The sequence below is a fragment of the Mirounga leonina genome, unplaced genomic scaffold (genome assembly GCF_011800145.1).
Source record: "Mirounga leonina isolate KUSES-001 unplaced genomic scaffold, KU_Mleo_1.0 Mir_126, whole genome shotgun sequence".
Lineage (NCBI taxonomy): Eukaryota > Metazoa > Chordata > Mammalia > Carnivora > Phocidae > Mirounga > Mirounga leonina.
Window position 1 is genome coordinate 9,950,232 of NW_023270314.1, and position 13,534 is coordinate 9,963,765.

Here is a 13,534-nt window from a genome sequence, read left to right on the forward strand (position 1 = left end):
TAGTAGTAGACATTGGAGGAGGCAGCGGTTAGATTTCTGGGATATTCCTGGGGCAGAATTGGTAGAACTTGATGATTGTGGTAACTCCAGGGAACAGAACAGCTGTAACATCTCTGTTTTCACTAACCTGGGAGATTGGGTAGATAGATGGTGATTGTTTACTGCAAAATACTATTACCATCCTTGAGTCCTTATTTGTGCCGGGTGCTGGGCTAAGTGACCTAAACACATTCTTTTTCTCATTTATTCTTCTCAAACTGTAGGGTAAATATCATTACCCTCTTAAACAAATAAGGAAAATGAGGCTCAGAGAAACTAAATAACTTTCCAGAGTCACTCTGCCAATAAGTGGCAGAGATGACATTGAATTTGTGGTCTACTGACTCTGAAGTCATGCTTCTGAGCCCTGGAAAGGGAGTGGGCTTTGAAAACAAGATCGTAAATTTAACTTTGGATATGTTGAGTTTGCAGCTGAGAAAAGTTCCCAAAATCAAGCACTATAACATGTACTTTTGCAGCTTCAAATCTTTCTTGATGTGGACTCTTTGATTTGAGCCAGACATAAATTCTTGATCACAGGCTTGATGCAATGGCCTCTCTATATTGCTTTCTCCCAATGATAGATTGGATGCAGGGCTCTAAAACCCAAAAACTCAGGAACTGTGTCGGTATCCTAATCCATTACGGTGGCAAATATTTTTGGCAAATTTTTTCTGAAGTTCTTTATTGTACTTGAGCTTTTCCAGTCACACTGTGACTGAAATTTGATGCATTTTGAAGGTATAATGTACCCTCACCCAAGATTTTTTTGATGGTACTGAGCTTCATATATTACCCTAGTAATCTGTTTTAATATTTATTTTTATAAAATGTCTTTCTTCTTAATCCTTTTTATATTGTGGGCCATAATATAGTTTCCTAAGGCATTCTATGTTTGATGAGTCAGTTACAAGAGGAGTACAAGAGGTGTACTGAAGGACCTATTCCTTAGGAGGCTTACTTGGGCAGCCGGGCGGGGAGCTCACTGAGGGGAGAAGGTGGCAGAAGGACCACTGGCTCAGTGTATATTCACTGAGCACTCTTCTGTGCCAGTATACCAACTAGAATGCAAAAATAGAGAAGTTTCCAAGCTGACTGGGAGAAAGGTGGTGCTATTTGAAAATGAGCAGATTTGGGGAAGTAGAGTCCAGATTTGGACGTGTTGAGCTTGAGTGGCCCAAGACTCAGTTGGGTATTCAGGCTGGTGCTTCAGAGAGAAGGCAGGGGTAGATGTCTTACGTTTGGGAATTCGGTTCGTGACGTGGTCATGATTGATACTGTCATTGAAAGATGATGGATATAAGTGTGGGAACTGATGAAATGATGGAAGAAGAGACTGTAGATAAACATCTCAACTTTGTTGAGCACTAACTACTTGTCAGGAACTGTTCTAAGCATTTTTAGATATTATCTCATTTAATCCTCCTAACAACCCAATGAGAGAGGTACTGTTAACATCCCCACTTCATAGAAACCCCCATTTCATAGTTGAAGGAACTGAGGCCCAAGATCACCCAGTAGAAAGTGTTAGATCTGGGATTTGACCTTAAGCAGGCTATTGTTAGGCCCTGCTTTATGCTGCTTCCCAGACAGAAGGGAAAGAGAAAATAAATCTGAGGACTAGCAACACTTAGAGGTGAAGTCAGGAAGAGGAGTTGGCAGAAACCAAGAAGGAGCGGTTCAGAGAGGACATGGGAAGGAAGCCCAGAGACGCTGTGGCCAGGATGGTGGGGAGGCCCATTGTCAGATACTATGGGCATTTTGTGTCTGTTGAAAGGTACATCATAGTTGGCATGAAGCAGATGTTAGTGGATCACTACTTCATCCACATGGTTTGAAACAAGGATGGGGCGCCTGGGTGGCTCAGTCGGTTAAGCGTCTGCCTTCAGCTCAGGTCATGATCCCAGGGTCCTGGGATCGAGCCCCACACCGGGCTCCCTGCTCGTCGGGGAGCCTGCTTCTCCCTCTCCTACTCCCTCCTGCTTGTGTTCCCTCTCTCGCTGTGTCTCTCTCTGTCAAATAAATAAAATCTTTAAAAAAAAAAAAAAGAAACAAGGTTTTCTTCAGTTACTTAACCAGGAGAATATTCAGAATAAATATGGCTATAAAGCAACTAGTACCTGGTTGGTTGATAATAGTCTGTAGCTACATTTAAATCCTCCTAGTTTTTCAACATCAAGACTAATTACTAATCAATGGAAACTTGATATAAGTACACCCTCTAATAATTTTGAAAACTTGGAGGAATAGTTTATTTGAGGGAAAGAAAAGTGTGAGTCATGTGTTTTGCTGAAAAGAGATGCATTTAATAATTTAGGGCACGAACAGAAAAGAAAACTACAACAGGAATTGGGTTTAGCAGAATTATGTCAAATTAAGCATATGCCTGAAGGAAAGTTACAAATGACTTCCAATTATTATTTCAGGATTTTAATGAATACATTTGTAATTCCAAAACCACCTCCCTCAAGACTATCCTCTTAATGCAATTCAGTAAGAATTTATTAGCCACTATTATGGACTCAAGTATGCTAGGCACGGAGTGCTATAAAAGGGACAATTATTTATTTGTTGAATAAGTATTTATTGAGAACTTACTCTGGGCTTGGCACTGTGTTTGGCACTGAACATACAATGCAGAGTAGAACAGAAATCTGGCCTCCTAAGGCTAGTGGTCTAGTGGGAGTCACAGACAATGATTAAAAACAGACACACACAAATATTTGTTTGCAAACTGACCTGAGTGTCATGAATGATCTTTTTGAGAAACAAGATTTACCAGTGAAAGAATAAAATAAAGTCTCATGCAAAAATGAGCTACATTCCTTAGAATGGTTTTTATACCATTAATTTGCTTAGCGGTCCTTCTCATGGACAGATGAAGTGAACACCAAACAGTAACACAATTATTATGCTTCTCAATTAGTGGCGGTACGGTTTTACTTTTTATCTGCCTTTTTTATTAGGCATGTTTTTTCTCTTTCTTTTTATTTTTCCATTGCTCATGAAGCTGTAAAATTGTGGTCGTGGCTTGTTGGTTGCAAGTTCATTCTAGCAGCAAATGGACAAAGAAAATGGAGCAAGGAATCATATTGATAAATGGGGGTATTACACCTTAATTTTGAGGCTGCTTTGAGTGTTGTAAAAGGTGGGTGTGTTGTCTTCAGAATGGAGACAGGTAGCTATGCTGAGTAGCTGAACTGCCTTAGATACTTACTAAGTCGAAATCTTTCAAGAATAAGAACAGTGTTTTCTACAGTGTTAAAAAATCTTGAGTGACCACTCTAGTGCCCCTTCACCACAGACAGTCAATTTTTTTTAAAAGATTATATTTATTTATTTGACAGAGAGAGACACAGCGAGAGAGGGAACACAAGCAGGGGGAGGGGGGAGTGGGAGAGGGAGAAGCAGGCTCCCTGCAGAGCAGGGAGCCCGATGCGGGGCTCGATCCCAGGACCCTGGGATCATGACCCGAGCCGAAGGCAGATGCTTAACGACTGAACCACCTAGGCGCCCCTCAGACAATTTTTAATGGACACAAATGTTGACTTCTAATGTTTTGTACTGTGGATTTGTCTACATATAAGATGTCGAAAAGGTTGTATTTTTCCATGAAATTCAAAACATTTGACAACATGCTTTTATTCCATTTCCACATGCTTTTCAACCTTCACACCGAGAGCCTTGCTCATACCCCAAAACGGAACATGTGGCAAAAATCTGGCAAGTCTTCTTTCAGAGGAATAGGTGCATTAGTTACAAAGAAAAAAAAAAGTGAACATCACAGACCTTGGAAATGCAGAGAAATCCAAAAGAAGGGACCACTTTGAAAAGAAAAAAAAAAAAGAAACAATTTAGTTTATTATGAAGTGTAAATGGAAAATGGAATTAATATAATTTTTAAAATTAATTTGTTTTTCCTTAGAAACTGTTGAAGTAGGTAAAATTTTTCACCAAAAGCCCGTTTAAAATGTAAAATTTTTGTTTATTTTACATAATGTGGGTAAGACAACAGAAATAATTTAAAAGGTGTATGCAGAAGAGTATTAAAAAGAACATGTCCTTAATTGGTAAATGTAGAATAGTGAAAGAAAACATTTATTCTAATAATAATATTTAGTTAATGCTTCTGGCTAGTAGAACATAGAATCTTATGCCAATTTATTGGCCAGAGCTCTAGGATAGCTTTTTTATAAGGATCAGAATTTTTTGAAGTACTAGAGGATAATAAAAACAAAACCAAATATGAAAATCCAAAATAAATGTCGTTAATAAAGAACTTGTGAGGGAATTTCACATATCCTGTGACTTCTTTCCCTCTTGGCTATTTCGCCGAGGTTCTAGGAAGAAGAAATAGATTGTTTTCATTCTGTTGAAAACTCTACTGAAAGAAGGGAAGCTGCTCCCTGACTTCTAACTTAAATTTTTGTACATATTAATTATCATTCCAAAAAGGGGCTGCTTTGCGAAAAATCACTGTTACCCCCAAAGAGAAGCAGGAACGGTAATGCTTGGAAGAAAAAGAGTAGCAGCGTATTGCTAAGGCTTAAATTCTAGTTTCATGTATAAACTAAATTTAGTGAGGTACTATAAAAGGAATGTGTTTGCCTAGTGGGTTATATATATTTATGTATGTGTATGTATACACAGACAAAATACAGACGCGGACAGACACACACCCACACCCCACACACAGACTATTGGATGCTAAAGGACCAACCGTTACATGTGCTGTAATAGATTTTGTTTCATAAGCAAGTTTTTAAAATTTAAAATTGATCTACATAAGTGCCAAAAGCCTTAAGGCTTTAATTATATTTAGGAGGTTAATTACCATCTTTTCTTGGCCTAGGAAAACTACCCCTTCATCATTTTCACTTACTCACCCAATAGTTATTGAGTGCCTGCTAGGGCGAGATGTTGTTCTTGGTTCTGGAGACATAGCAAACAAACACAACAGACAAACATTCTCGCCGTTTACATTCCAGAGTGTTTACATTCTAGAGAGATAGACAACTGACAAATAAGATAACTAAAATATATAGGCTAGCAGGAGGTAATTAGCTAAAATGAAGCAGGGATGGGGAGCTGGGAAGTGTGTGAGCAAGGAGGGTGAATGCAGTTTCAAGGTAGAATGGCCAGGGCAGGGCTTGCGGAGAGGTGACATCTGAGCAACATGCTGAAGGAAGTAGAAGGGTGGGACTTGCAGACATCTGCACGGAGGACCTTTCCAGGCAGAAGTAACAAAGGCCAAGGCCCCTGAGCGGCCAGGAGCAGACCTGCCATGATTGAGGGGCAGCAGGAGACCAGGGCAGGGAGAGTGCACCAAGAAGGGAAGGGCCATTGCAAGGACCCTGGATTTTACTCGAAGTGAGGTGCGAGCCACTGGAGGGTTTGAGCAGAGAAGCACCTTGGTGTCTTTTCCATTTAGAAGAATGATTCCGTCAGCTAGGTGGGGAATAGATGATTTATGAAGAGGGCTAAGTGAAAAGGCCAGGCTGTTGTAATCCAAGTGATGGCTTGGGCCAGTGTGGTAGCAGGGAGGTGATGACAAGTGACTGGATTAGGGGTTGGATTCTGGATATGTTCTGAGACTAGAGCTGACAGAACTTACTGATGGATTGGATGTGGGGTTTGTGAGAAGGAGGGAGGAATCAAGGAAGAATGTAAGGTTTTTGACCGGAGCAACTGGACGGATTGAATTTGCCATTGATTGAGATGGGGAGGCTGTGGGAAGAAAAGGTTTGGGGGGATGGAGAAGGTTGGAATTGAACATGTTAATTTTGAGAGCATATTATATGTCTAAATGGAAATACTGAATGTGTAGTTGAATATATTATGTCTGACATTCAGAGACCCTGGGCTGGAAACTTAAAATTGATAGTAGTCAGAATATAGGAGGTATTACAAGCCATAAGACTTTTCGAGATCATTAAGGGGGTGAGTGCCGATAGAAAAGAGAAGAAGGAGATCCACGGACTGAGCCTGAAATACTCTGAAGTCTGCCCTATAACAGGTCAACTATCGAGGTTGGGCACAGAAACATTTCCAGTGAAGTATAGGAAAAAGTGGTCAGCGAGGGAGGAGGAAAATCAGGAGAAAGATGTGTGCTGGGAGCCAAGAGAAGAAAACATTTCAGGTGGGAATGCGTGATTAACAGGAAAATATGTCCTAGTAGACTTACGAAGAAGAGGGAGAACTGTCTATTGGGTTCAGCATGGAGCAAGTCATTAATAATTTTTTTTTTAAAGATTTTATTTATTTATTTGACAGAGAGAGACACAGCGAGAGAGGGAACACAAGCAGGGGGAGTGGGAGAGGGAGAAGCAGGCTCCCTGCAGAGCAGGGAGCCCGATGCGGGACTCGATCCCAGGACCCTGGGATCATGACCTGAGCTGAAGGCAGTCGCTTAACCAACTGAGCCACCCAGGCACCCAAGTCATTAATAATTTTAACAAGAGCAATTTTGACGGAGTGATGGGAACAGAGTCTACTTGGCATGATTCATTTAACCTTTTTGAAATAACAATAGAAGTAATTTAATCTGCTTGAAAATATCTGAGATAAATAGCACACTCAAAAAATATTCTCTTTGCAACAGACCAAAAACATACTTTTAAATACCGAGACAAAAAACAAGTGACTTTTATTTAGCACCTATTGATGCCAGGCACTGTGCAGAAGTGCTCAACAGGCCTGAATTTATCTGACTTTCACAACAGATCTGTGAATTTTGTGCCATTATCTCCATTTTATGGGAGGAAATTGAAGTTTGCAAAGGTTAAGGGGTTTTTTCTAAAGTCATATAACAAGTAAGTGATGGAGCTGGGGTGTTGAAAGTATTTTCATATTTCTTTTAAGGTGAACAATTATTTGTTTCCAAGATATAACTTGTTTTTAGAAATTAATGGCTTCATTCTTTAGAAACTGTCATTCCTTCATTTTGTTCATTGTATGTATTTTATGTGTCTTTATTTTCCAAATATGCAGCACTTCTACAATATTGAAAATTTATAGCCAGTTGCTTTAATAGTTGTTCGCTTTTTTTTTTTTTTTTGGTGCAGAAAATTATCCCAAAATGTTCCAACTTATTGAATTAGATTTACATGGTCAATCATGTTAAAATGTTATTAAAGAGAATGAAGCTCTCTAGAATGAATTCTATAGAAGTGTGTTGTATAGAAATTTATTTGGAGGAACTTGATTAAATTTTTGAAAGTACATTCTTAAAATAACGATATGGAAAGTCATCGAGCTTTTTTAACATGCTGTTTCATGTTCACAAGCACTCTGTGAGGTGGATGTTGTCACCATATACATTTTACAGATGGGGAACCCGAGGTTTGGAGAAGTGGAGTAAATTGCCCAGTCACAGGGTTAGTAAGTGGTGGAGTAAGGACTGACCCCACGTCCTCTGAAATTACATTCCATGCTCTTTCCACTACAACATGCATACAAATTTAGTTAATTCCAAAGAACGGCTTGAAATATTATCTTTCCTCATCTGTGTAAAATTGATTACCCTCATCTGATGCACCATTGTAACTCTAACAGCTGGTGCAACCAGGGCCCGAAATTTTAGGAAGCACGTATACATTTTTTAATTAGACAAATTTTCTCTGGGAAATACGTCAGTGGGTTGATTTTTTTTTTTTTTTTTCTCTATTAGGATTGGTTCTACCCAACCCTACAGAGGAAACAAACAGTATTACTGTTCACTTGGTTATCCTTTTCATAGTTGCTGATCTTTTTTGAGGATGTAGCTGGGATTGGGGTTGGTAGAGACCTGCCTTGGACACAGAATTATGCCATGGATTCTGGAGCCTGCCTTGAAATGGGCCAGAGAGTACGTACTCTTTTTCTAGAATGAGTCTTACAACTTCCCCTTGCCCCTGCCGCCTCAACCTCACATTGCATTCACAACAAAAGTGTTGGTTTCTTCCAATGAGCACGCTCTTCCCACTTCTACTTTTGAGCTTCCTTAGTCAAGCTTCCACTTTATGACTAGAATGGTCTATTAAAAAGGCAACTCTGATAACCCACTGTGTGCTTACAGTTCTTCAATGACTCTCCATTATATTTATTATAAGATACACACCCCTTTCTATAGCCTACAGGGCCTGACACGACTTGGCCCTTGTCCTACTCTCCAGCCTCAGGTAGCGCCATCTCCCCTCAGCCCATTGTGCTCCAGCCCCGAGGCTTTCTTGAAGCTCCTTCAAGTTTTTTCTAAACTCAAGACTCCCATAATACCATTTCATCTGCCTAGAACATTCTCTCCTTTATTGTCAGTGTGAGTACTACCACTTTAGAGATCCTCCTTGACCACCCAATCAAAATTTGACCCCTTGTTGTCATTTCTCTAATTACCTTGTGCTTTTCCTTTGAAGGACTTATAACAATTTAGGATTCCGTTTTATTTGTATGTTTGTTTAATATCATGTTTCCCCCACATGGATGTAAGCCTCACGAGCACAGTTTCTGTAGCTGCTTTTTTCCACTACTGCCTGGCTTATCGTAGCTATGCAATATAATTTCTTGAATAAATGAATGCCCTTTCACAAACTTCTCGGCCTGGAGTGCAACAAAAAATGGTAAAATTTATTTTGCACTAATAGCCTAAGCACAACGATGATATTGTAACTGGAGCAAACATAGGAGGTACGTGTATGTAGTCAGTAACGATAATGACGTTTTATGGACAGTTATGCTAACTCTATTTTTCTGCTGGATTTCATTGACTGCCTTAAAAGCAAGTGATAGGGAAAGAGCGCAGAAGGATTGGGTTAGACATCATAACCTATTCTGTTATATCTAGACATTCTTCTCCTTTGGAGAACATCATGCAGTCGAGAAGCTGGGATATGTATCAGTGTGGGTTTCTTTTAAAGAGGATGAATATTCATATCGAATTTTATATCACTTTGATGGGGGTAAGTAAAGATAAAAGCCAACTATCCTCTCTTTTCCCTAAATTCAGAAATAACTCTTTTTCTGTCCTCCCAGGAAACGGGACTGGGAGCAGAGACTGGGTAAAACTATTGTTTTAGCTCCCTCTGCTGGTGGTGAGTGATGCTTTTAGCGGAAGGCGTGTAGAGAGTGCAAGTATTGCTAGAAGACAGGGATGGAAGCCCTTTACATTGCTGCTGCGCTCCCTGTGGAATAGGGAGGAAGCACACGTGCTCTAACAGCTATGTTGAGATACAGTTTGCATGTTGCAAAGCTCACCTGTTTAAAGTGTGTCATTCAATAGTTTTTTAGCATATTTGTACAATTGCACAACCATATTAATAATCTAATTTTAAAACATTTTCACCTCCCCCGAAGTAAACCTTCCATCCATTATCCATCATTCCTCGTTTCTCACTCCACTCCCTCCTGCCCCTAGCATCCTGGCAACCACTAACCTTCTTTCTGTCTCTATAAATTTACCTATTTTGGACATTTTGTATAGATGGGATCATTTTATTATGTAGTCTTTTGCAATTGCCTTATTTCACGTAGCATGCTGTTTTTGAGGTTCATCATATTATAGCATGCACGGATCAATACCTCATTGCTTTTTATTGCTAAACGATATTCCATTTTATAGACATACCACATTTCATTGATCTTTTCGTTAATTGATGGACATTTGGGTTGTCGTCTCCACTTTTTTTGCAGTTATAAATGATTTTACTACAAGCATTAGTGTACAAGTAGTTTTTATGTGGGCACATGCTTTCAATTCTATTGTGTGTATACTTAAGAGTAGAATTGCTGGATCATATCTGTATTTAACATTTGAGGAACTGCCAATTACTTTCCAAAGTGGGTGTTCTGTTTTACATTCTCACACGCATGCTCTTTCGGATAGATTTGAAAAGTAGTACTTTAGAGAAAGAGAACTGAAATTTAATAAATATGATTTATCACTTATTCTTCTGTTTTACTTAAGTACTTTTACTTTGCCTTCCTTTGCTTTTTTATTGTTGCTCACTTTATCTCTTTTTCTCCATTACTACTATGAAATCCCTTTAGTTTTCTCTCCTGTAAAGATGGGTGATGAAATGATTCCTAAGCTTCCACTCAGCTCAAAAATATTAGGTGACAATGAAAAACCAAAATATTGTCTTGATCGCTAGCTTCCTCAATGACATTGCTTCTTCTGGGAAGTGGCTTCGAGTGTTGACTCTAGAGTCAGGCTATCTGAGTTTAGATCCTTGGTCCACCACTTTCTCATTGGGCAAAGACCTAATTTTCTTTTTCTTCTTTTATTTTTTTTTTAAGATTTTATTTATTTGAGAGAGAGAGAGAGAGCGTGTATGAGCAGGGGGAGGGGCAGAGGGAGAAGGATAAGCAGATCCCCTGCTGAGCAGGGAGCCTGCCGCCGTGGGGCTCAATCCCAGGACCCCGAGATCATGATCCGAACTGAAGTCAGATGCTTAACCCACTGAACCACCCATGTGCCCCGAAGGCTTAATTTTCTAAGTCTTATGTGTAAAATGAAAATAATAATAGTGGTAATCTAATGGGATTGTTATAGAGACTAAATGAGACAAAGTGCTTCACACAGTGCCAGGTTTATATGAAAGGAGCTCTCAATAAATACTGGCTATTATTATGAGTCTACCTTATTCCCTCTGAGCTCTTTGGACCTGGAAGTGGAACTCTGAGTAGGTCGGTGGATGTAGAGATTGCTCCTAGAAAAGGATGGGTACTTCATTAAATAAGGATTCTTTTAGAAAGCAGGAAGAGGAAAAGAATAAATAATCAGGATGGGTGCTGTTGTATGATCGTGTACATACGTGGGATCCTCAGTCTGTATCTGTGTCTTCAGAAGCAAAATGCTCAACCTTGGTGAAAATTTTGTGGCGTTAAAGGGCTGAAAAGTAGGATGACATAGAGATTTGGAACTTCTTAGTAGTTTAGCTCCTCTAAAAGATTTTGGGGCCATTTACCCTATTTAAAATCTTATTAAAGCAATGAGCCCTGTCTACAAAAAATGCTCATGTATGTATATACCCAAAATGTGCATAAACTTCCAGGGTAGTCATGTACTGAGGCACCAAAGACCATAGAAGTCCATGTTAATAAGTGCTGCATTAATCATGAAAGTGTATTTATGTGGCTCCCCTTTAGGCATTATGAAATTCTTTATTTTTACCTTAAAAAAATTCCACTTTCATTTTCCTCAGAAAACTTGGAAAATGCATGTAAAAATCATTGTGCTTGCACTATTAAAATGTTCAATTCATCTTTTCCCTATAGTTTTAAAACAAGATTATACTCACTGAATTTAGGGAAAGGTAAAATGAGCTTAAGCTCTTGGCCCAACAGAGGCCAAAAAAAAAGATACTCAGAGAACAATGTCATAGCTCCCAAGTATGTAAAGATTCTTGAGTGTAACTGTGAGGAGACAAGTCCTGTGTTTATGAAAGCCTTGAACGTTTTGTACGCAAAGGTAGGAGAGGAGAATGGAGAACCTGATGGCCTTTTCTCTAGGCAGGAATGGATGGGGGGGGGCGGTAGTGGGGGGTGGGAGTGGGAGGCAGCACTAAGGGAGGACCGTGGTCCCTTCTGATATTTCCAGGAGGCTCAAAATCTGTGAATAGTCCAAAATCTTCTAGATTTTGAGCTCTGTCAGCTTCTCCAAGACTATGAAGACAGAGGAGGTAGAAAGTGGCTCGTTTTTTTGAGGTTCATGCCCTACTCGCTGAGAAATTCCCGCTTGATCTCTAGAACTTGCAAGATAGAGTTGGGATCAGATGTAAAATGAGGGCGCTTCTGTCATTTTTATAGGGATGCTCATTATTGAGGATGATGCCTCAAGATTTCCCCTCAGTTCTGCCCTCTTCTTTGGCTACATTCTCTTACCGGCTCAATTCCTCTCTGCTTGCTTCCCACCTCCCCAGATACCCAGCCCCGTATGTATGATGTGAGATATACTTTTCCTATGCCTATGAGCTCTGGTCGGATTCATTATCTAGTGTCGTACTACAGAGATGAGGTCAAATTTTAGCTCTTCATTTTTACCCATACATTTAAAATGAAACTCCGAATTCTAAATCAAGAAGCTGAATCTCCAATATGGGAGCCAATTGAAAAAATTGTATGGGCATTTAGAAATTGGACTATTTTTATGGCTTCGAATATGTTACATTTACTCTTAGGAACTTGGAAGTTATAAACCGCAACTCCAGTTTGCTACTGTGAATAAGATGATAATCAAAGAATTTATTGTATTTTTTTTTTTATGAGGGCTCTTTGGACCTGTAATGCAAGAGGCATTTCAAATTTTGGATTGCCCCTAAAAAGAAGACGCCAAGTATGTTAAATTGTGCACTTAGTTTTTAATGTGGAAGAACACAGTCCAGATTCAATGAATTAACAAAATTCGTCAGCACTCTAAAGTGTATTTGCAATTAAGACACTGTACTTGCTGTATGCTGGCTGATTCTTTGTCCTGGAAAGCTTTGTTTCTCTGTGAAACCAAAAATCCTGCCATTGATCTGTACTCACAAAACCCTGTTGATTTAAACAGGACTCCCAGAGGTCGAACAACAGCAAAACCAAGAGACTCAATTTACTGAGCTTGGGTTACAGGAAACATATTTAATAGCAGACAGTTCCTGTTTTCATTGTTTTCCATCTAAGTTCCTACAAAATCAGATTGTCTTTAAATAGATGTTGCCGCCATTGGGACAAGGTTCAGTTTCACATCCCTAAAGAAATAAAGAGTTTTGTAAAAATCCACTGTACCTTGGCCTCACATATAATGAGCCCAAGTCAAGCCAGAAGGATCAAGATGGATATCACGCTAAAACAGTGATAGAATAACAACACCAAAGATGTGAAACATAAACTTTTTTAGACTTTTTAATGTAGCCCTCGGTAACCAAGAAGTGGTTTGCTGGTGGATGGAAGTTAACAGGAGTTTCAATTGAAAGTAATCCGTTTTGTCTGTCTTAGAAGAATAACACAGGTTAGTCTCAACGATTTCTGAGGAGAAAAAGGAGGGGAAATAGTTTGAGAAAACTATCAGCTAATCGTTCCCACTGTTTGGAAAGATCCTGGGTTTGGCAGGATTCTTGGAATTTTGCCTTGACAGAGATGAACTCTGACCAAACAGCACTAATGCTAATGCTAATATTAATGATGATGGCTAATATTTATCGAGCACAGAGTGTATGTCACAAGTCCTTTGCTAAAGCAGCATATATGTGTACAGTACCAAGCATCATAATGTTGGGATTAACACCTCCATGCTGAATGGCTGCATAGCACGATGGTTAAGAGAAGGTATAGGGTGTTTGTTGTTCTTCTACCACTAATTTAGTGACCTTACGTAAATTGCTCTCTGAGTCTTAGTTTCTTAATCTGTGAAATAGCACATTAAGGCTCACCTCCTTGGTTTTTGTGGGGATTAAATAATATAGGCCAGCCACAGAGACAGACAGACAACCCTGCAGTTCAAATACAGTGAGATCCGTGGGATGTAGGTGCAGAGCACCGG